General features: G+C 41.8%; 1 long non-coding RNA gene across 2 annotated transcripts in view; it reads left to right on the forward strand.

Moving 5' to 3' along the window:
• LOC108397020 (uncharacterized) overlaps positions 1 to 21,012 on the forward strand; it is a 79,131-nt gene extending 58,119 nt beyond the window's left edge. Inside the window, exons 2-3 of one of the 2 annotated variants that reach the window (XR_012127920.1) lie at positions 13,317 to 14,233; positions 16,871 to 21,012. This is a non-coding gene — a long non-coding RNA (uncharacterized lncRNA). Of the gene's footprint in view, positions 1 to 9,008; positions 9,075 to 11,835; positions 13,275 to 13,316; positions 14,234 to 16,870 lie in introns of those variants that run through there. The other variant, XR_012127919.1, reaches the window with a different exon arrangement.
• The last annotated feature ends 1,527 nt before the right edge of the window (positions 21,013 to 22,539 follow it).

Below are 22,539 nucleotides of genomic sequence, written 5' to 3' on the forward strand. Positions count from 1 at the left end.
CCAGTCATGAGGACAGTGAGGACGGAGCCACAGTGCAGGCAGATCCTGCATGGTCATAAGGACTTCGGTCTAGATACCCTGGCAATGATCATTAACTCTGCTGGGTTTTGATTTACTGTTTGTGTTAATGTATTCTAGTATGTCTGAGAACATCAAACAACAGCTGGTGTGCTCTGTGCAAATGCTTCTCTGTTTCAGGAGGAAAGCCAAAGGGGACACACAGCTGAACCTGAAGGATCATTATAAATAGGCTCCTGGAAACAAACTCCTCAGATTTCTGAGAATAAAACAAAGTCAGAGAAAATATACAAATATATGAGCCTTTCTCATATGCAAGACATACCGTTAAGGAAATGTTATGCTCAGAAGTTTGTAAGCCAATACTGTATGTTTTGTTTGCATGCAAATGCCCTTAACAACACACATACACACACATGTACATGCACACACATACACACATGTACAATATGAAAGCAGAGGCTGTGAGGCAATTAAAGAGATGCTCATGTTCAGAGGTTTAATTTTGCCGATATCTCAAGGCTATCAAAAGGCAAATAGTCCTGCTAGAATTATACCTTCCAGAGCTGGGTACACCATACAGTGTGCTAGATAAGTGCCCTCATGGTGAGGTGCCGACTTCATATTCCTCGAAACAATCACTTCAGCTCCCAGCACCTCTGAAATCAGCACCCCCTTCCTTTTGTGTAATTGAGAGCTAGCAACTCACACATTGAACTTACTATGTAAAGAGCCTCAAAAAAAAAAAAAAAGGCAAGGCAAGAAGCAGCCCTTTCCTCAGAAGACCTAAAACATGGCACCTCACATTGAGAAAAGCTGCTGGATTAGTTTAAATTTATGGTATTTCCTAGATCTGCATCAAATCTAATAAAGGAAGATAAATTGAGTTATTGGATTTTCTTCTACAAAAATATCCAAAAGTTATTTCAGCTTTTTATTCCATGTCTACTTTAAGAAAAAATCTTAGCAACTCAAGTGTCATTCAAATCTAGCTTGCCCCTTTCACCTTGTTAGAATTCATCATCAAAGAGAAGATCACTAATCACGCAGTACCATTTTCATGGCTATCCCCATCTTACAAACCTACTGGCAATTCTGGTGGACATTTCTAAGATGTAATATGAGCAAGAGAGAATTCACTATTTCCTCGCCCCTGATGTCTAGAGGGGCAAAATAATTTCCCTGATTGCCACGTTCCCAGGGCTAGGAAGTCCTGCTAGCAATCTCCACCTCCACCTGGCAGCCAAAGGTGGTAATATGCAATCAATGAATTCCATATACCTTGAAAATACATTTCTGGCTCAACAAGAGTGCTGAGCATTCAACTGGAGTTCTCAGGTGCAGTAGGAAAATGTAGTGGTCTGCTGAGCTCACATTCTGGCTGATTAATACATTGCTAAATGCTCTTTGGAACTCTACCAGGAGAAATATAAACAGCAAAAGAACTTACTCTATAAGTATCTGTCTTTTTGCAAATCGTACAAGGAAAATGTGTTTAAGAAAAAAAAATGATAGGAGGATGTGTTTTTATTACATGTATGCTCATCAGATCCCATCTCTGTAAAACCCATTAAAAACAACATGAAGTATTTAAAATCAGCAGCAATCACCTTGGTTGGTTACTGATTCACAAGATTAAAAACATTCTGAACTGAAGATGAAGATATGTTAATAAACATGGGTTCTTCAAAGAATCCTTGGTGGTTTCTTGCTGGTATATTCTGGGAGAGGGCTCAGGACTTCTCAAGGAAAAACGTCAGCACGTAAGTGAGGGGGAGGCGTTGATACTCAGCAACATCCCTAGGAAATTGATAGGGTCGTTTAGTAGTCACTGCTCAGAGCCCTAAACACTATCCGTATTTGCTGTAAAGTCTCTGGCATGCATGGGTCCAGTGGCAGGACAAGTTTTCAAGCTGACTATGCACCATGAGGGCCTTCCCACCGTTAGGGAAGACATTCCCTTTATTCTATGCTTGTTTGGTTTTGTAACTCAGTGCTTCTGGAACACAGGAAAATCCTAGCATTGAAACAGAGTAGAATCACCAGCACCAATCCCTGGCCAGCACTTCGTCTGTGCCATGCTCCATTGTGAGTGTTGACAAAGATGAACACCTTTAATCTTTCCAAGGACCTCATCAGTTGATGCTGTCATTATTGTGTTATATAATATAATATGATATATTACAGAAACAGACACTGAGGCTTTAAGAGATTTAGTAACTTGGAAGAAGTTTTAGCAGCCAGCGCATGGGGGAGATGGACACAAACCCAGCCGACTGTCTTTCAGAACTGGAGTCAGCATCCTGAGCTCAGGGGCAGGCTCCCAGCACTAGTTTGATGTATTCAGAACTTATCATTTAGGAAGCACAACTTGAAATGATCTCTCCCAAATGTATCCTCTCCCAAAATGTATCGTTTTGGAGGAAAAAAAATTCAAATAGGTGGAACCTTTGTTTATCAGTGTTGGAAGTGAAATAATATGGGTGCAGTATAATAAATAAATGTAAAACTGTAAAGAAGAAAATGGAAGATGGCAGGTTCAGGTCATTTTTAAAGAATCAGTTCCTGGTTATGAAGCTCACCAATGTCTCAGGGTCAGCAGATGGCTGAATTCTCCATTTGGGGATGTGACTGGAGTCTAAAGGTCAGAAAGCCATGAAGCCAGGGATGCAACTGATGGAAGCTGTGTTATCACCCATTTCTGTGCTCCAAAGTCCCTGCCGGGATAAGGCGGTCTTCCCCTCACTGAGTGCCTCATGGTTACAGTGATTCTCCACTGTGGTACATGGAGGGGAGGAGAGTCCAATTGATAAAACTTAGATACTTATAGATTTATATACCACTTGCCACTGAAGAATCTCGGCAGTTTTTTTTAAAATAAATGTATGTTTTATTTAAAAGTTTCACATCTTTTGGGGGAGAAAAGTTTTAGGATTATTTTAACACCAACTTGGTATTCTTTGTTTATGTTTAGATAGTTTATTTTATCTTTATTTTGGTGCCATTAATATACAATCACATGAGCAACATTGTGGTTACTAGATTCTCCCCATTACCAAGTCCCCACCACATATCTCATTATAGTCACTGCCCATCAGTGTAGTAAGATGCTACAGAATCGTTACTTGTCTTCTCTGTGTTGCACAGCCCTCCCCCACATTATACATGCTAATCATAATGCTCCCTTTCTCTCCACCCCCCTTATCCCTCCCTTCCCACCCATCCTCCCCAGTCCTTTTCCCTTTGGTAACTGTTAGTCCATTCTTGGGTTCTGTGAGTCTGCTGCTGTTTTGTTCCTTCAGTTTTTCTTTGTTCTTATACTCCACATATGAGTGAAATCATTTGGTACTTGTCTTTCTCTGCCTGCTTATTTCACTGAGCATAATACCCTCTAACTTCATCCATGTTTTTGCAAATGGTATGATTTGGTTTCTTCTTATGGCTGAATAATATTCCATTGTGTATATGTACCATATCTTCTTTATCCGTTCATCTACTGATGGACACTTAGGTTGCTTCCATTTCTTGGCTATTGTAAATAGTGTTGCAATAAACATAGGGGAATCTCTGGATTTTTAAGGGTTACTTCTTTATAATGCTTCAAGACCACTGTGTTGCAGGTGGGCCTGCCCTGCTCAGGGTCTGACCTCATGTTGCCCTTACTTTCCAGATGTCACCTGAACTACATACAATTTCATAACAGCATTGGACTTCCCCTTGTGCCTTTGTTTTATTTGGCTTTCTAAGTAGGTAAGATGTCCACGTCTAACTGAGAGAAGGACAAATTTCCAGGCAGAGAAACACTGCTTCATAAAGGAAGACCTTCTGTCTCTGAGGTAGCCCTAAGCTAAGCACTCCATAAAACCTCACTGTGCTCCAGAGGCTCAGGTGCCCTTCTAAGCGCCATCCCCTGTCCCCATCATGATACCCTTCACTCATGTTTTGGGTCAACTTTGTGTCTGTCGCTTCACACCTGTACCTGCCATTAGCATCTGCTGATGCTTCCGCTGGACCGGTCAGCTGGCTTTCAGTGGTGCCTTTGTCCTCGATTCTGTCCCTGATCAGTCTCAATGCCCCTTCTAAAGCCATCTGTATACTCAGCCCAGATCCTTGAGATCCCAGCCCAGCAGCTCTACTCTTGGACGGAAGTTGGAAAAATGTACATAAAGGTCAGGTTTAATTTTCTTTTCATGAACCAAGATGCCTCATTTATCAATAGGAAGAAGCTGCTGGGAATCATGCTGGCATCATTGATAAAAGCCCAAGGTATTGTTATAAAGCTACATCTTGGCTTTCGGTGGCCTCTACCCTTCACCGACTAGTTCACTGGACACTCCTACTGTTCGGTATTTTCTTTTTTTTTAATTTTTTCCCTCTTCTGATACTGTGTGAATGAGTGATGCATCTCATTCAGCCAGATGCTTGAGCTTAACTCCCTGCACATACTCTCTGCGATAGCAGAAACAATGAGATTATCTTACAGTGGTCTCCCCAAAGCTCAAACCAATACTGCTCACATCTCAAACCATTACTGCTGAATAATCATATTCAGCCCAGGGTAAGAACTTCTCCAGCATTGAGGGGTTAGTAAACAATTCTGTTATATAAACTGATTACATTTTAAATTTAGGTTTCAAATAAGTTCAGCCAAACATGTACAAAAATATACTGATGCACGGAGACCCATTCTGGCATAGCTGCTGGGAGATACACATACCCAGACAGGAGTGTGACAGGAGATTAGCTGCATCTAATGCTAATGGATGATGTGAATGACCATGTTTGCACATGGTGATATTTTTTTTGACTGATGAGTCTAGGGAAGTGGTCATGTGATCTGATGACAGCCTACTTTAGGGGATTCTGAACTCCATGTACACCTCCCTTCAGAGACTCATGTTAATGAAAAGAGCTCCAGTAATGGGACTACAGTCTGTGCCCTGGACAGTTGGCCATTACCTCTTGAATCCTCACACCAACCCAGAAGTGGCCAGCAGTTGTCAGCTGCATTGACAGAGGAGGAAACTGGGACCATCCCGGTGAAATGGCTTGCTTATGGAGACATGGCTGAGGCATAGCATGGCCAGCAGACTCACCATGTCCCCTCACTTAAAAGTCCACTATCTCCCACTTCAGTTGGAAATCTACCCATACTCCCCTTCTAGTTTTGCAAGTTAGGAGGCTGAGAATTCTCACTCAAAGAATACATTATCACAAGGTTTTCTTGACCATATGCCTTGGGTGGGGAATACTGACCCTGGGCCTGTCCCCTTAGGAAGCAGGGTGGACAGTTGTTTCTGTTAATATTAGGTTGCACCCAGCCACCCTGAATAATCAGGGAAGCCCCAATTATGTGCCTTTTTGGTGAGATGTGGTGTTCTGCCTCCCACTATAGAAAGCAGAGAGAAGGTGGGAGAATCCCCACATCCCTGGAGGCCAAGCTTCATGCATGCAAGTGGCCTGGGTCTGGACAATTGGAATTTCCTGCCAGTTTCCTAGGCAGACCATTTCTGCTGAGAGGCACTTCTTACATTTCCTTCCCCATGGACCACCCAAGCTGCCTGAGCTGCCAACTTCCCAGCCACTCCTTCAGCTCCTGGAGCCTCCCCGGTCCTTCCAGCAAATACCCTTCCTGGCTTTTTATCTTAAGTGCCACCTTTTCTGCTACACTATCAAGAGCTGACCACCTTCTGCATGCTGAGGTGGCACTGTGTCTGGCAGATCACCAAGAAGACATCTCACTCCTTGATTGCTGGGGTTTAGATCCCCAGGTGTCTTGTTTGGGCTTAGCTAGGGTCCTGAGTTTTGAAGTACAATATTCCTTTGTGGACTCAATCTGGCCTTTTAAATTTGGTTTTGTCCAAATAAAAAAACTATATAAACATGGAAAACATTTGTGTTTGATATTCTTAAATGAGAAAATGAAACTTAAAATTTATAAACATTACTCCATAGAGAACATGAATAAAATGTCAAAGTATATATGACAAGGCTTTGGTGAACCCAATAATCTCTATTTTGCCTGAATTTCAATATTCTGGAATTACCTTTTGTTACTTTTTTACCTTCAGAAAGCAAATTTAAGGAATGACTCTTTCTACCTTTCTGTGAGTTAACTCACATCAGGAAAAATGTGGTTTGATAGAGTATTTTTCTATTGAGTACCTAGCTCTCTCCTCATAGTTTAAAAGAGCCTGTCACAATTCCCAACATGTTAATGCTAAACGAGCTGTGAAGAGAAAGAAGCACATGCCCAGGGTTAGAATGAGCTACATTAATGAGAGCCAAGTATAAGGCTATAAAAAGGAAATATACACACGTATATGTATATACGCATATAAGAACATAAGGATATTCACACATCTGTGTATATGTATGTGCATATGTAAAAAATCTTTTTATTTCCATACTTTTTTGATGAGCTCTAATGGAACTTAAGTTGGAAACAAACTGATAGAGTCTGTGCATTAAGCAAATGAAATGTCTTAAATGTTTAACAACCCCTAATGGAATTCTTACTCCTTAAACTTCTCCTTCTCCTGAAAGTCACTGGACTGGAATGACGATCTGAGCCCCTGGCCAGGTTCTCTGAAACATCTCAGTGGCTTGATAGGGATGGGCTTGTTTCTTGACAATGAAAGGTTAGGAGTCTATAATAAACTTCATAAAAAATTATGAGGCTATAATTTATAAAAATGCACTTGTTGTGAATTCTCCTTTTGCTGCTGTTCACGTTCCCAACTGGTTTTTTCCTAAATGCTGAGGAGCTGTGTGCACTAATTAGCTGTTCCCCTGCATTTCCATCCCTGTCACTCATTCCCCATGTAGCTGCAGCTTGAGGCCTGTGGGAAGGCATAGGGCTGTGGGTGGGGCTGCTGAGTGGTGAGTGATGCCATCAGGGTCTGAACCAGGGAACCCGGAGTCCATGCCTCCCATGCCACTGAAGTATTTCTGCCATTAAGTCATTCACTCACCACTTAAAGTGTTAACATTCCATACATCTACATGGAAAATCAAACACTAAAAACCAAGACAAAGTGTATCATTCAAGACACCAACAAGAAACAGATGGCTCACTCAAATTAGGGAATTTCAAAGAAAGTTTATTTACAAAGAGACTCTTTATGAAAATGTGGGGAAGCACAAGGAACACTGCTGTAACCTGGGGTCAGTAGAGGAGTAGCTCCCATGACTAAGGCTGAGGAGATGAGGGGAGAGATTCATGTTCTGAATTTTCAAGACTTACAGAAGAGACCTTTTAGAGAAGAGCAGTGACATTTGCTTGAGCAACAGAAATAGCCCAAGGTAATATATCAGAAAGGGAGCCAAGGTGAATAAATAATACCAGGGTACTCTCTTCCCTTGTTCTCATCTTCTGCCAAAGTTCTTCCCTGGTTAAACTCAACTGGAAGTCAAGAGGAGGGGGGTCCACGGATGCAATCCATATACGTAAGTCTTCTGAGGCAGGAAGGAGGGTGGAGAGGAGCAGGAAGTGAATCTAGAGGATCAAAGAGAAGATGTCCAGCATGCAAACAAAATAAACAAACACAACCTAGGGGCAAAATGGTTTCAAACTCTTTCATTAGATAACTGTAACCTTTAGACACTAGTTATATAAAAACACTAATACATTTGTTCAGCCTTTTGTCATATGAACTTGGGAAGCAGTCCCTCCCTGAGAGATGAGGGATAAAAGTTTACCCCATGAGCATCACACAGTGACATCAACATCTAATGGATAAGAGTGGAGATAGTGGAAAGGGACCAAATGCCTTCCAGGTCAGCAGGATCAGAAAACTACGAACAGGCATTTGTGTATCAATGGAAGCAATATGCTGGTCAGTGATTAGTACAGGGTTCTAGAAACACAGAGGAGGAAGGGAGTCTTGGAGGCAAGATTTGGGCAATGAACTAGAGAAAGAGTGCTCAGGCCCCAGCAAGGAACCACTCTGATCCCCTGCTTGGCATCCTGTTGCACAGGAACACACCTGGGGTCCCTCCTGCTCCCATAAAACCCCTTTGTCTTGGGTACATGATCTTCAAGCAGCTCTCATTCCGATCTGGCTTTATTTGTAGTGTGGATACAAAGTGAGAATGTTCTGAGACAACCTCTTGTGTCTGAGGTGGTGGTCATATTTCCAATGACAAATGAGAAAACTGGCATTCTGCCTGCATTCTTCAGTCCTGTAAGCTTGACTGCAGTCTGTAATGGATCAACTAGTATGAGCTGACCACCTAGATTCTGAGTCTGCAAAGCCAAGAGCCAGAGTATGGACCTGAGGCTCTTAGAAAGTGGAGCTGCCTTCTCCCTGCGGATGTGAGAAGCACTACCCTTTACCTCTGGGAATTTCCATAAACTTCTCATCTAAAGTCACTTTCATAGATACTTTCCCCTTCGATATTCACTGCAGCCCTCTGAGAATGATGATTGTCTTCTTGTATTTCAATGGATATGAACAAAAGGTCAGAGAAGGGCAATACATAGACCAAAGTTACATAACTACTAGGTCACAGAGGAGGGTCTTGAAATCAGACCTGAGTATGAATTTAACGTTAGTAGTAGTTATAGCTTAAATGCATTAAGAAATGAGTATGTACTAGGCATTTTTCTACACATTTTCTAAGCATTAACTCATCTATTTCTCCAAAAATCATATGGATAAGATTATTATTATCTTCATTTAGTATGTGAGGAAAATGCAGCCAGAAGATTAATATCCTGCCCAACGTCAAACATTTACTGGTGATGTGAGTTTTCAGCTGCAGGGGGTCTGAGTCCAGAGACCATGCTTTCACCATGTGTGACTGTGCCCTGGGGTCCAGACTGAGGGATGGGGAAGCAGAGGGTGGGAAATGAAGTAGTGGGGACAGTCCAATTCAGACCAAGCCAACTGTTATGGGGTTAATGAGCTCAGATGTTAATAGCAGATTTTAACTAATCCTTTACTTATTAACTCCCTGAATTAAATGCTGCTTGCTTTGTCTTTCAGAATATCTGAGGATTTAACCCCAGTGCTTGTTACTCATTTGAATGAACACTCCAGGAGGTTCAAAAGGTTAAGTTACTAAAAACAAAACCTTCGTGTTTTGCTTTGTTTGGTTTTGGGGATCCAACTGTCTACTTCTAGTATTTATGGAACCAGAAAGTGCTAATATAACAGGAATGTGATGGGTAGAGTAATTTGATACAAAAGAAATAAGAAAGAAAGACCTGGAAACTGTTGAAAAAAGATGGTTCTTGCAACATTTCTACCTGAGTTTTTTTCCCAGTCCAATTCAAGTGTTGGTTTGACAGAGGTTTTTGTCAATAATGAAAATGCATTTTAACCTTTACCTGGGCCAAGGCTGTGCCAGATGGTAGAGCCTCTAGCACATGTTGGGGTCACAGAGTGTATTTCACTGCCCCTGCTTTCTGATACAACTCCATAAAAGGGCACTATTTTGTCTCACTTCAGTACTGTGGACTTATTTTTACATGAGCAATCTTATAGGGCATTGCATAATGGAGTATGTGTTAGATGGCATCCTTGTGTTATGCCATCCAACATGTTGGTCACTAGCCACATGAATATTTAAAGGTAAACTAATTAAAATGAAAAATAGTAAGAATTCAATTCATCAGCGGCACCAGCCATATTTGAAGTGTTCAGCAGCCTCCTGTGGGGTTGGTTAGTGACAGCTGCCTTGGATGGGGCACACACAGGGCATTTCTGCCACCAGAGAAAGCTCTACTAGAGAGCTGTGTGTAAGGCCCCATCTCAATTGGGAAGGAAATGAAGCACGAAAGGGGGTTCTTTTGGTGAAGAGGTTTCTTCCCTGGACTCGCATCAAGAATGGCAAGATGTTTGTAAATCTCAGGGAGCAAGCCAGCTCGGGTAGAGGCTCAGCACTACTTTGGAAGCCAGAATATTTATATCCCACGCATTGATTGTGCATCTATCCTCTTATTCTCTATGATACTACTAATGCCTTTAGGAAGTTAGAACCTCTATCAGCCACACAAAAGGGAACCAACGAAAATGGCTTTGGGCCACAGCTGGATCTGAACTCCTAATAGTGGTAGTAGTAGTAATCAAAACGGAGAGTCTGGGAGAGGCAAAACTCGGGGTAAGAAAATGGGGGACCCTAGGTCTGCCGGCCATTCCGCTTGCCTGGAATTCCCTTTCAAGGAGATTCTGGATTTTGTTACTTTGTCAGAATCTGTGTTCTCTTTGTAAGAAGCCATGTCGCCAGCATCTCTGAAGCTTTCTGCCTCTCTTACAACAAACTAAGCTCAAGGAAATTCTTTTACAGGCATGATTGTCTCAACTTTGACCACGCATTAGAATCATCTGGAATCTTTTAAAGCACCCAATACTCAGACTGCACCCCAGACTAATTGAATACAAATCACTGGGGTGGAAGGTGGTGTTGTTTTAGACTCCCCAGGTGATTCTAAGGTACAGCTAAAGTTGAGAAACTGCTCTCTCTAGAGAATCCTTTTAAATCATAGAACAGAATGACCTAGACACATATTCCATGACCTTTTCTCCATCCCTCAGTTTGACAATAATATGAAGGCCTTTAATTTATATTAAGATGATCTGTCTTGATGGCAGTGCAGTAAAGGAGAAAGAATTCTAAATCAGGGGCCAGAACATTAGAGATTAGTCTAAACTCTTCCCCAAAGAGCTATTATCTTATGCAAACTGCTTCACCTCTCTGCACTGTCATTTTCTCACCCATAACCTGGAGGCTTTAGACTTGAAGAGGTCTAACTTCCCTGGAGTTGTCCACTGTGTGCCTAATACTGTTCCAGATGCTCAAATCTGTGAGTATGGAGATGAGGTACCTCTGACGATGTAGCTGCTAACCTAAGCGTTTGGAGATAAGGAGACCTTTTCTCCTTTGATGCCCCACAGTGCCTACTGCAATGCCTCCTTAGCAATAAGCACTTACTATTGCTGGCTGGATGAGTGTGTACTTTAGATTATTCTCTCCCAGGGTATTGATGAGTCACTATTATGGACAAAATGAGCAGCCTTTTTAAAGTCATGGAGGTTAGATGTAGTGCTTCTCTGCCTCTCAGCCACGTCTGTCCCATATGACTGGAATACTCTGCATGGTCCTGTGCATACAGGACAAAGCTTGGGAACAGGATTTAGGATTTGACTCCTCAGATCAATTTGGCCGATGCACAAGTTCCCACTGGAGGTTCCAATATATGGCCTCCCCTCATCAGCCAGGCTCAGGAATCAGGTGTGGCTGCGCCTACCAGTTAAAGGCAGCAGAACCCACAACCGTTTCAGGAACACCCCAGGAGACCAGGATCTTCTCCTTTATCCGCTGCTAACTAGCTGCATGACCTTGGCCACAAAACATCTCTTTATATGTCAGCTTTCTTATCGCAAAAATAAGCTGCTCGGGTCATGTGATCCTAAGATCCTTTCCAAATCTAAAGCCATTTGAAAGAACGTTTTCTTTGGAAAGCTATCCTTGTTATTACTCAATGCCCTGTTCTTTTCAAGGTGCTCGACAATAGATTTTGTGATTATTTCCTCTATCTTTTCCCCCTAACTTCCTATGTAGCAAAGTTAAACTTAGAAGCCCAGGGTTTTTTAGGGTCATTTCTTTTTCCATTTAGAAAAAGAAACCACGTTGTTCCATTCCTACTTTGTCAAATCGTTTACCCTTCAAAAAAATCTTTAAAATGGTACCTGATGATACTGAAATTACTCTGGACATGTTCTTAAGTGTTTGTAGTTCAAGTTGTCAGGGCCTGGAATGGATTTTAACTGTGTCTCTTATTTTGCCTCATTTTCTTTCCTCCTATTACAGGGTTTCTCTGCATAGAGACTGAAACAGAGTATCCTGACTTCTTGGTGTCGTCTGCCAGCAATTTTTCCCACTCCTTAATACAGAGTTCTCAAGGCATGGTGCCTTGCCCAGTAGCAGAGGTGGCATTTGGGAAGCTGTTAGAAATGCAAATGACCAGACAGTCCCAGACCACAGAATAATCAATCTATGTTTTAATAAGCCTTACGGTGGTTCTGATGTGTGCTAAATTTGAGAATTTGAGAATTACTGCTCTAATAAAAGGCAGCATTTTCTCTTTTCCTTTTCATTCTTGATATACTTCCCTATTTCCTTAGGTAATACATTAAAAGACTATGTGATTGTTTCTCTGTAAATCTTTTGAAAATGGAGTTCTGTTTTCTGCATTGACTTTTCTTATTCTGGCTCTGAGAGACCTATTAAATTCTCCTCTCCTTTATTGAATGGCTTTCTTTTTTCTTTCTTTGGCTTTACCACAGAGTAAGTTTATCACCTGGCATGAATTAAATGAAATGCAACCTAATAGGTGGCTGATGAATATTTTTACAAAACTCTGGAGTCTTGCTACTCCAAGTGTGGCCCTGATTCAGCAGGACAATATCAGTGTTACTGGGGACTGGCTGGTTCTGTAAAGTCTCCAGTCCCAGCTCCACTGACTGAGGATCTGCACTCTAAGGGTGCCCAGGTAATTAATGTACAAATTAAGGTGTGCAGTGCTCTAAAATAATACCACAGACCTTAAATGGAACAACTGTTTCTGAAGCTGGGATAGTTACTTGAAAATTTTAGCCAAGCTGACAAGTTTTATCTCCAAGGCAAAATATTACTGTACTTGGTAATGTGAGCTTTAAGATGATGGCAAAGAAGGAAGAGAATACTTTATCTGAAATAGGTTACACACAATCAGTGAAAAGGTTTTCATTCTTCTATACAGGATTGTTTCAACCCAAGGATGGAATCACAGAGAACATCCAGGTGTAGGTAAAGGAAGCATAATTAGAAAAAATTTGCCAGGATTAGCATATAGACCACTCGGCCAAAGGAATGGCATAGATAATGTAAAGAGACTGCAGAATGGATCTAGAGGCACACATGGCTCCATATGAGAGCAATGTAGTAATGTTAGTCACTGTGGTGTGTTTACCGAGTAGATAATAAATAAACTCTGCTATGCATTTTGCCTGCATCATGTCACATAACACGACAACCCAATGAGGTTGGTACATCATTATCCCTATTTTACAGGGGGGAAATTGAGGGGGTTAAGTAACTAAACATGGATATTCATTCCAGAAGGTTTTCATTGCTCTTACTGCTTTAATTAGGGTAACATTGGTGGCAGTAACAGATAAAATCACATGTCTTGATGGCTTATGAAAAATTCATTCTTACTTATGCAAAGTTCAAAAAGGGTGTTCCTGGTTAATGGAAGGGAGGCTTTTTTTCAAACAGCTTCCATAACCCAACTTCCTTCTTTCCTGTAGCTCTGCCGTATTCCTCATTGGCTTCCTAGGCCAGCCTGCCTCTGTAGCCAGAAAAAGATGGAAGAAGAAGAAAGACATGGGCCATTGGCTGAGGGGGATTGTTTAATGGTCCAGCCTGGAATGGCATGCATTCACATTCTACTGGCTTGAACTTCAAGGGAGGCTGAGAAATATGGCCAATCCCCAGAAAGAAGAGGAAACAAGTTTGGTGAACATGTCTCTACCAAACTACCTGCCTGAATTCATGCAAGTAACTTATCCTTGCTGATTTCAGTTTCCTCATCTATAAAATGGGAATAATTATACCTGCATCATCAGAAGGCTGTTAGAATTAAATTTCCTAACCTTTATTATGACTGCAGTGCCAGGCTGATAAAGTGATTTTTCCCTAGCTGATGGAAAAAGTGCAGCCCATTCAAGACTTACTCTGGTCTTACTGAGGATGAAGGCATGAGAGAGACTCTGGAATTAAGTAAAAGTATTATCAAGGAGTCCAGAGGAGCAAGGAAATTAATATTCATCAGTTAGGCATAAACACTGAATTTTAGGAAAGCAGATTTCAAAGACTTTGAAGAAAATATAGCCTCTTGGTTACAGACTGCAAATGTGAATGTGGATCATTATGGAGGAAAGGATCTAAAAGAAAATCAAATTCTGACAGCACACCATACATGATTACGTTAAGGAAGAAAAGGAAGGAGTTGATGTCCAAAGACATCTTTGCTGCTGTTTGGAGTGGTTTCTTGAAAAGGGGACGTGTAGAAAATAGGGAAGCCAGAATATACTCAATACAATTATCAAAGAGCATCATGTATCAGGAAAGGCTGAAGTCAAAGGCAACAGAAACAACTTTCCCTTCTGCTTGGAGGAAACACAGAAAGGAATCAGGCCCTGTGATCAGAGCAGATGATGTGAAGGTAACAGCTCAGAGCAAACAGCCTCCAGCCCCCATTTGCTTCTCTATTCTCCTTCAGGAACTGGGGAAAATGGAAAACTGGTTCAGCAAGGAGATCATCAAACCTTTAAAATGGGTCCAGACACGTAGGTGCAGGTGCACGACCTCCCAGGATTTATGGGAACACAGATTGAGAGTCAGGAGATTGGAGACGGCCAAACCCCCTGATTTTTGAAAAGCAGAGCAAGGCAGGAATGACCACTCTAGTTTGGTGACCTTCATAGAGTTTCGCCTCCATCCCGACCTCCATGCTTTACCTAAGAGCTTGTGAGTTCTTTGGGAAGAAGTGGGATGCTTGTGGAGCAGCACAGTTTCCCTCATCTCAAATCTAGCTCATTTCTCCCTCCAAGGGGAAATGTGCCACAGTCTTAATATAAATTGGTTTCAGCAAAGAATTAAACCAAATGTAGCACAGAACAGGGACTCAGTTAAATTTGTTAAATTTGTGGATAGATAAGATCCTTAGTAAGAAGAGAAATAACTACTGGTTTAGACAATGCAGTTAGGTGGAATTATGTAGTTCGAACAATAGATCTGTGTCTTACGGAGAAGGTCTTTACCAGGTTATCTGTCTAGCCCTGTATAGACCTGGGTTTGGTCTTAGAATTGGCATGGAATGAAGACCCAGGAGGTAAATATGTCAAATCTAGGAAAGATGTGGCCCATTTAAGGAGGTAGTAGCTGCCCAGTTCCCAGAAGAGGTTAAACTGGGCTGCAGTATTATTTCAAAGTCTGGAAACCACATGAAGAGGACCAGCAGGGAACTAGGACCTGCTCCAGTGGCCAACAGTGAGGATGAAAAGGTGGAAATGAGGCCACATAAGCAATGGTAAGAGAGACCAGGGTTGTTTAGCCTGGATAGGGAAGACTAGAGGTAGGGGTGTGGGCATATGAGCCACTTTCCACATGTTCTAAAGACTGGGGAGGGTATGAGCTATTCTAGGCATCCCACTCTTATTTCAGTATATGCAGAACGTAAGGCTTTCCAAAGCAGTGATCTCTCTCTGGTCTGAGTGGTCACCTTCCAGACGTGTTAGTCGATTATTCCAGCTGTGCATGGGAAATGGAAGCAAATAACCGCTATATCTCTGGAACCAAAAGCCAAGGTGATCCTCGATTCCCCTCTGGCATTTTGTTCTCCTTCCAGATGACAAACTAAGGTGCTGGATGTGCAGCAGCTGGCTGCGCTGGGAAGTCAGGGCTGCTGACTCGCATTTCTTTTGCATTGGCTGCTGTGCTGTGAGGAGCAGCACGTGCATGTCACTTCCATAATGCATGCCGCCTCCAGCGGAGAGATGCCTCTGACAACTGGCCAGGGAAGAGCCCTGATGTCAGCTGTCAAAGCACCAACAGTCTGAGCTTGCAAGCGGGGAAATGAGATTTCGTTGCAACAATAAGAGAGCAGACAATATGTTCAAAATTAAACTGACCTTAAATAAGTTCTTACATCTATATGATACTGAGAGTTCTCCAGGACAAGCCAAAATAGCTCTCATTAAGGTGGTAGTTACAATGAGTGGCACATTATTAGTATAGTGGTAAATATTGTGATCCTTGTGTCTGTCTGGTCTGAACACCTCAAAGGCTGTCCTGCTTTTCTATTCATTCCTCCATACCCACAATAAATAATCTTCCCAATTCATTACTACCTCCTATTGAGAAAGTCTCTTTTTCTGGGGATCAAAATCAGGAAATCTGGGGTTGGGGAACGTGAGTAAGTGATTCTAAAACAAAGTGTTAACATAGATTTCATGTATTTTTCAAACAGAACCCTAACATTGAGCCTGAAGCTGATGCAAATAAGGTAGTGACATGTGATTCATATTTATACTGTGTACGTGTCTATCTTGGCACACCATTAAGATGCATCAGTGAAAAATTTCACTTGCCTCCATAAAATCAAAGTTAGTTATTATGAAAATCATGAATTTCTCTTTTCCGAGTAAATATCCCAGATTCTCCATCCATTCCCCAGTGGACATGTTTCTGTAACTACCCTTGACATCACAGTACATGTTTCATTTGGTCTTGTTGAGAAATGGCCAGAATGAACTTCCAGATTGCAGAAAGGAGAAGAGGCCCATCTACTACCCCATCCAATTCCTTGTTCTGGCTACTCCCTTCCTAGTAACGTGGCCTCATACCACTGTATTTTCCAAGGCAAGCTCCTTGGGCTCTTGGGTCATATGAAGCTTACTTTCAACATAAAAACCTTTTGTCTTTTTGATGATATGAAGTCACATCTTCCCCATACCACATTGTTCAGGTTGTTTTTTTAACAGCAATGGAAAATTCTACATTTGTCTCTGTTATATTTCATCTTATGAGATCCTGTTCATTATATCAGTGCGCCAAGAACTTATTGAGCTGGTTCCATAACCCTACATTTTTCTATCCTTCCAAACCCTATATGAGCTGCAGAGCAAATAAAGCCACCCTCTACCTCTTCATCTAAGTCACGGATTCTATCATCCAGGACATGACCATGGATTTTGAGTAACTTTTCCCCTTTCAAATCATTTGGCTGGAATATATTAAGCCATCTTTATTTTTGTGATGTACTCACCCTCCTCATCCTCTGTTATTTCTTCTGTTCCAGTTATCTGTACACGTGGTGACCTAAAACAACAACCACTTTATTGGTGCTCACTGATGATGGCTCAAGAATGTGGACAGGGCACAGCAGGGTGGCTTCTTTCTGCTCTGAGATGTTTGGGGCCTCAGCTGGGAAGACGTGAATGGCTGCTGGTGATTCAAACAGCTTGGGGCTGAAAGCATCTGGAAGTATCCTCAGTCGCATGTCTGGCACATGGGCTCAGCTGGGGCAGCCCCCTGAGCACTGACATGTGGCATCTCTGATCAGCTGAGCTTCTTACAGCCTGGGGCCCGGTCCATGAAGAAGCATCCAGAGAGAGAACGTTCCAAGAGGACCTGGGGAAGCTACACAGCCTTTTCCGATCTGGTCACAAAGCATCATTTTACTCTTTTGGCTGAAACAGTTACAAGACATCCCAGATTCAAGGGAAGAGGACCTACCCACCATCTCTCAATGAACAAAGTGTCAAAAAAGTTAGGAGCATTTAAAAAAATATATACATTTGACAGCTCTCCAAATCTATTGAGCCTTATAATATGAAAATTATTTTAAGGTTTTTGTTAAGGTTTTGTTCAGACAGAAAAAGCATGAATGAGCACACATAAGAGTTACATATTAATGTTCAACCCATATGGAGGTTTTGTTTTAGTCTACCAGTTTTGGAGGCATATTTAAAGATGAGTAGAATATTTGAAAGCATTGTATTTGATGGGTTGAGTATACTACAGTGGCATGTGATATTAAAAGCCCTAATGCGCCATACATACAATTTCTTTAATTCATTCATGCCTTCTCATAAGTGGTTGGTTCTCAATCATGAAGCTCACCACACATGTGGAATTACTCTTGGAACCGGAAGCTCCAGATAAGGGCGGTGTTACAGGTGGAGGAAATGCACTTTCTGTCCCAGGGGCCAGCTGAGGGCTTCTGGCACCGAGGCCTCTCAGAAACACTCAGAAGCTCTCCAGACTAATTCTGTGGGAAGGAAGATGTCACAAGCAACAGAAAGCACCTTCACATCATGAGTAGTTCATGATAAGGCAATCAAAAACATAAAATGCAGGAAGAAGGTTAAGGATTCAGGGGAGGGTCTCCACATGGTGCTTCAATAGGAAGCGGCAACATTGGTAAAGCAAAAACAAAGACATTTAAAAAACCCTTAAAGCTAAATTCTTATCTAAATCATCTAAGCTGGATTTCATGTTTTTTTTTCCTTTGGTCATCATATGATATTACTGTTTAGAACCCTTGTCCTCAGGGCCACTGTGAACACCAGCACCGTGTCCCAAAGCAGCATCAGTGTGTGTGATGGTTTTCAAAGATGAGCTCCAAGAGGCTATGCATCTGCCTGTTGGTTCTGTGAACAGCCATATCATCTCATGTTATGGATAAAGTGAACATTCCTGTGGTCAGGATTCTCACCTGGCCCTGGTCGGCTGGCTCACCACACACGTGGGAGCAATATATTGTTATTGCCTCTATGTAAAGAGCCCTACCTAGAGCTCTGGGCGACACCATGGCATGGCTGCAAGGCTGCAGGAGAGCAGAGACTAGAGTGGTGGCAGCGCTGAGGACAGAGACTGAGATGGCTGTGGGGTGTCTTGCCAATGGGTTTCAGCCCCAGGTAAGCTCACTATGGATTCAGTGTGACCAAAGAAATGACAGTAGAACATTCTTGGGTTACACACAACATTATTTTCATGGTGGCAGGTCAATCACTAAAATCTCGTTCACTGAGAGCAAGTCTTCATGCAGCAAGTGGGTCTCTGCCTCTGGGCCTCTCTAACAGCATAGCTGTCCTCTGGGCCTCTCTGCCTGCACAACCATCCTCTGGGCCTTTGTCCTCTGCACTGCCACCACTCCAGCCTCTGCTCTGCTCTCCTGCAGCCTTGCAGCTATGCCACCGTGTTGCCCAGAGCACTGGGCCGAGCTCTTTATATAGACTTAATAGCAACGTATTGCCCGCACACGTGTAGTGAGCTAGCCAGCCAGGGTCAGGTGAGAATCCTGGCCACAGGAACTCTCATTTTGTACACATACAGGCAGAGAGGCCCAGATGCAGAGACTGGCTTGCTGCAGTGGATGGAATTCTAGTGATTGACCTGTCATGGTGGGAATAAAGTTGGGTATAATCCCTTTGATCCCAAGAAAATTCCATTTTCATATTTTTTGTCCCATTGAATCCATAGTGAACTTGTCCAGGGCTGAAACTCATTGGCAACGCACATGTTGATCTCCTTCTTGAGATCAAACAGGGATGATAATGGATTCTGGATTGGTCAGCTCTGACTGGCCAAACCTCCAAAATTTGCCTGGTTTCAGACATATCTGCTGGGATGTAAGAATCATTCTTGTTTTCCTCTCAGAGTCTGTTACTTGCAGTCCTCAGTGCGACCTAGGAGCTTCTAGACCAACATTCCCCTTGGAATATATGCTTGAGAGGGAAGGCATATGTTCCCTCAGAGTTATGTGATGAAAATGCAGCTTAGAATTTCAAGCTCTCCTTTCAGAGATTCAAGCTTTCACAGACCATTTTAATTAAAGTTCTCTAGACAGGAGGCAGAAAAAAGATTGACTGGAATGAATATAACCTGCATGGAGCAGTGAAAAAAAAATCACATGGGGATGTAGAGTTATACAACATGTTTTTGAGAAACAAATCAATATGTATCCCACAAACAAAGCATTGGCTGCCCAAAGATAAAGTTAAAAATAACACATCAAGTGGCTTGAGGCACAGAATTATTTGAAAAATACATCTTTATTGCCTTACAAATTCACTTTAACAAGAGATTCGTTTTTCCACTGAAGGACGTGCTGATTATTGTCCTGTGGTTTTCAATTAATAAGTTCACAGCTAACAGTTTTTAAGTACACTGAGTCATGTAAATTTCCATATTGCAGCAGCTAATTTATTTGTTTATTGTGGTCTCACAGGCACCACATGAATCTGGTTTTGAAATCAGTTCCAAGTAAAGCAGATGAGTTTTGCAGGAGAGACAATACGTAATGAAGACCCTCAAGCTTCTCCCCGTGCTGCTCCATCTAGAGAGGGTTTCATGCTGCCATAGCAAGTGGGAAGGGCAAAGAACCGACGTTGCTATCCACACTGCTAGGCTAGGAGAATCGAGTCCTGTTTCTGAGTCACTGCTATCTTTATTTATGATAATACACTTTTTTCTTTGAGAGCTCTTAATGTATTCACAGACACAGAAACACAAGGATCATTAAGTTACAAGCTGGGTTTATTTACCGTTTGCAGCTAGCTCAGATGGTGTGGTGCTACTGAACAGCATTTGCATTTTAAGATTATATACCAGCATTTCCGCTTTGCCTGACCCCTGTCCCTGACCCAGGCATGCACAGGAAATTTTACTTGGACTTTAGGAAGCTGATTCTCCACAGAACGGTTCAGAATTGAGGAGGGATCCTTTTGAAAGATCAGATGTTGAGAAAGTTCCCCCTAGAACTGGCAGGCTGTGGCCTGAGTGGAAGAGCAGGGAGATAAAGGGAGCAAAGTTTATGAAAAGGGAAAGAATATGGAGAGAAGGGATCAAAGAAATATTAGAAAATTCTGACACCATTCTTTCAAAAAAAATGATCTGTTTCTTTGAAATGAGTAAATGAAGAAACGTTTGAGCATTTCAATCAGTACAACACATAGACCGTGAAGAAAAAGTGACATGAAAGCATTGAGAAATAAAATTGAGTAAAACGTCCCCAGTTAATTTGAAAATTTCAATACACTCTCAAAATTGCTGGCAACCAAAGAAACCTCACAGCTGTGCAAATTGGAATTTTCTTTTCTTGGGCGTCCACACGGATGGTGTAATTGCATATCTGAATGTATATGCTAGTATTTGTACTGGCCTTGAACGTGTTGATCTTGGACACTTTTCTCCTGTAACCTATTAATGTTAACATTTTCTCCCAATGCATTATGAGCTACCATAAGCGTTTTAGTCCTAAAGCAGCTTGATCTTCAGATTTACTGTTCCATGAATATAAGGAGAGCCCATTTTTGTCTTCCCCAGAGCTGTCATTTCAAGGGGGCCCCTTCTTCCACATGTTTGCCCCATCTGTCTCCCTCCATGTTCTGCAGTGGAAAAAAATAGGCAAAGTAGAGACAAAAAAACATGGAAACCACCAGAATTGAAATATGTCTGAATGATGCCCTTACAGAAATGGTTTAATTTTGGATTCTTGAAAAATAAAACTCAGATGTAAATAAGCTAAGCATAAGTGTATCTTGTTTCAAGACAGGGACTAGTTTTTCCAGTAAGCTGGACACTCTCAATGTTGCTCCCGACCTTCATGTGTGTGATAAAGTAGATATAATGCCTCTTAGAAAATTAGGTTTGGGTGGCTGTTGATTCTTCTTCTTGCAGGTCATGGGGCTTTAGGATACAAGTAAGCAATTGTGATTTTTTTTATTTTGGTATCATTAATGTACAATTATATGAGCAACATTAAGATTACTAGACGACCCCCATCTTCAAGTCCCCACCACATACCCCATTACAGTCACTGTCCATCAGCAAAGTAAGATGCTATAGAATCACTACTTGTCTTCTCTGTGTTATACTGCCTTCCCGTGCCACGCCCCCCCCACATTATGTGTGTTAATCATAATGTCCCATTTTCCCCCTTATCCTTCCCTTCTCACCCATCATCCCCAGTCCCTTTCCCCTTGGTAACTGTTAGTCCATTCTTGGGTTCTGTGATTCTGCTGTTGCTTTGTTCCTTCAGTTTTATCTTTGTTCTTAAACTCTACAGATGAGTGAAATCACTTGATACTTGTATTTCACCCGGCTTATTTCATGAGCATAATACCCTCTCGCTCCATCCATGTGTTGCAAATGGTAGGATTTGTTTTCTTCTTATGGCTGAATAATATTCCATCATGTATATGTACCACATCTTTATCCATTCGTCTACTGATGGACACTTCATTGCTTCCATTTCTTGGCTATTGTAAATAGTGCTGTGATAAATATAGGGGAGCATATGTCTTTTTCAAACTGGGCTCCTGCATTCTTAAGGTAAATTCCAAGGAGTGGAATTCCTGGGTCAAATGGTATTTCTATTTTGAGTTTTTTGAGGAACCTCCATACTGCTTTCCACAATGGTTGAACTAATTTACCTTCCCACCAGCAGTGTAGGAGGGTTCTCCTTTCTCCACATCCTCGCCAACATTTGCTGTTGTTTGCCTTTTGGGTGGTGGCCATCCTAAATGGTGTGAGGTGATATCCCATTGTGGTTTTAATTTGTATTTCTCTGATTAGCCATGTGGAGCATCTTTTCATGTGCCTGTTGGCTATCTGAATTTATTCTTTGGAGAACTCTCTGTTCAGATCCTCTGCCCTTTTTTAAATTGGATTATTTGCTTTTAGTTTGTTGAGGTGCATGAGCTCTTTATATATTTTGGGTGTCAACCCTTTAGCAGATATGTCATTTATGAATATATTTTCCCATACTGTAGGATGCCTTTTTTTTTTCTACTGATGGTGTTCTTTGCTGTACAGAAGTTTTTTAGTTTGATATAGTCTCACTTGTTCATTTTTGCTTTTGTTTCCCTTGCCCAGGGAGATATGTTCATGAAGAAGTTGCTCATATTTATGTCCAAGAGAGTTTTGCTGATGTTTTCTTCTAAGAGTTTTATGGTTTCATGG

Source organism: Manis javanica, chromosome 2 (genome assembly GCF_040802235.1).
Source record: "Manis javanica isolate MJ-LG chromosome 2, MJ_LKY, whole genome shotgun sequence".
In the NCBI taxonomy this organism is placed as follows: Eukaryota; Metazoa; Chordata; class Mammalia; order Pholidota; family Manidae; genus Manis; species Manis javanica.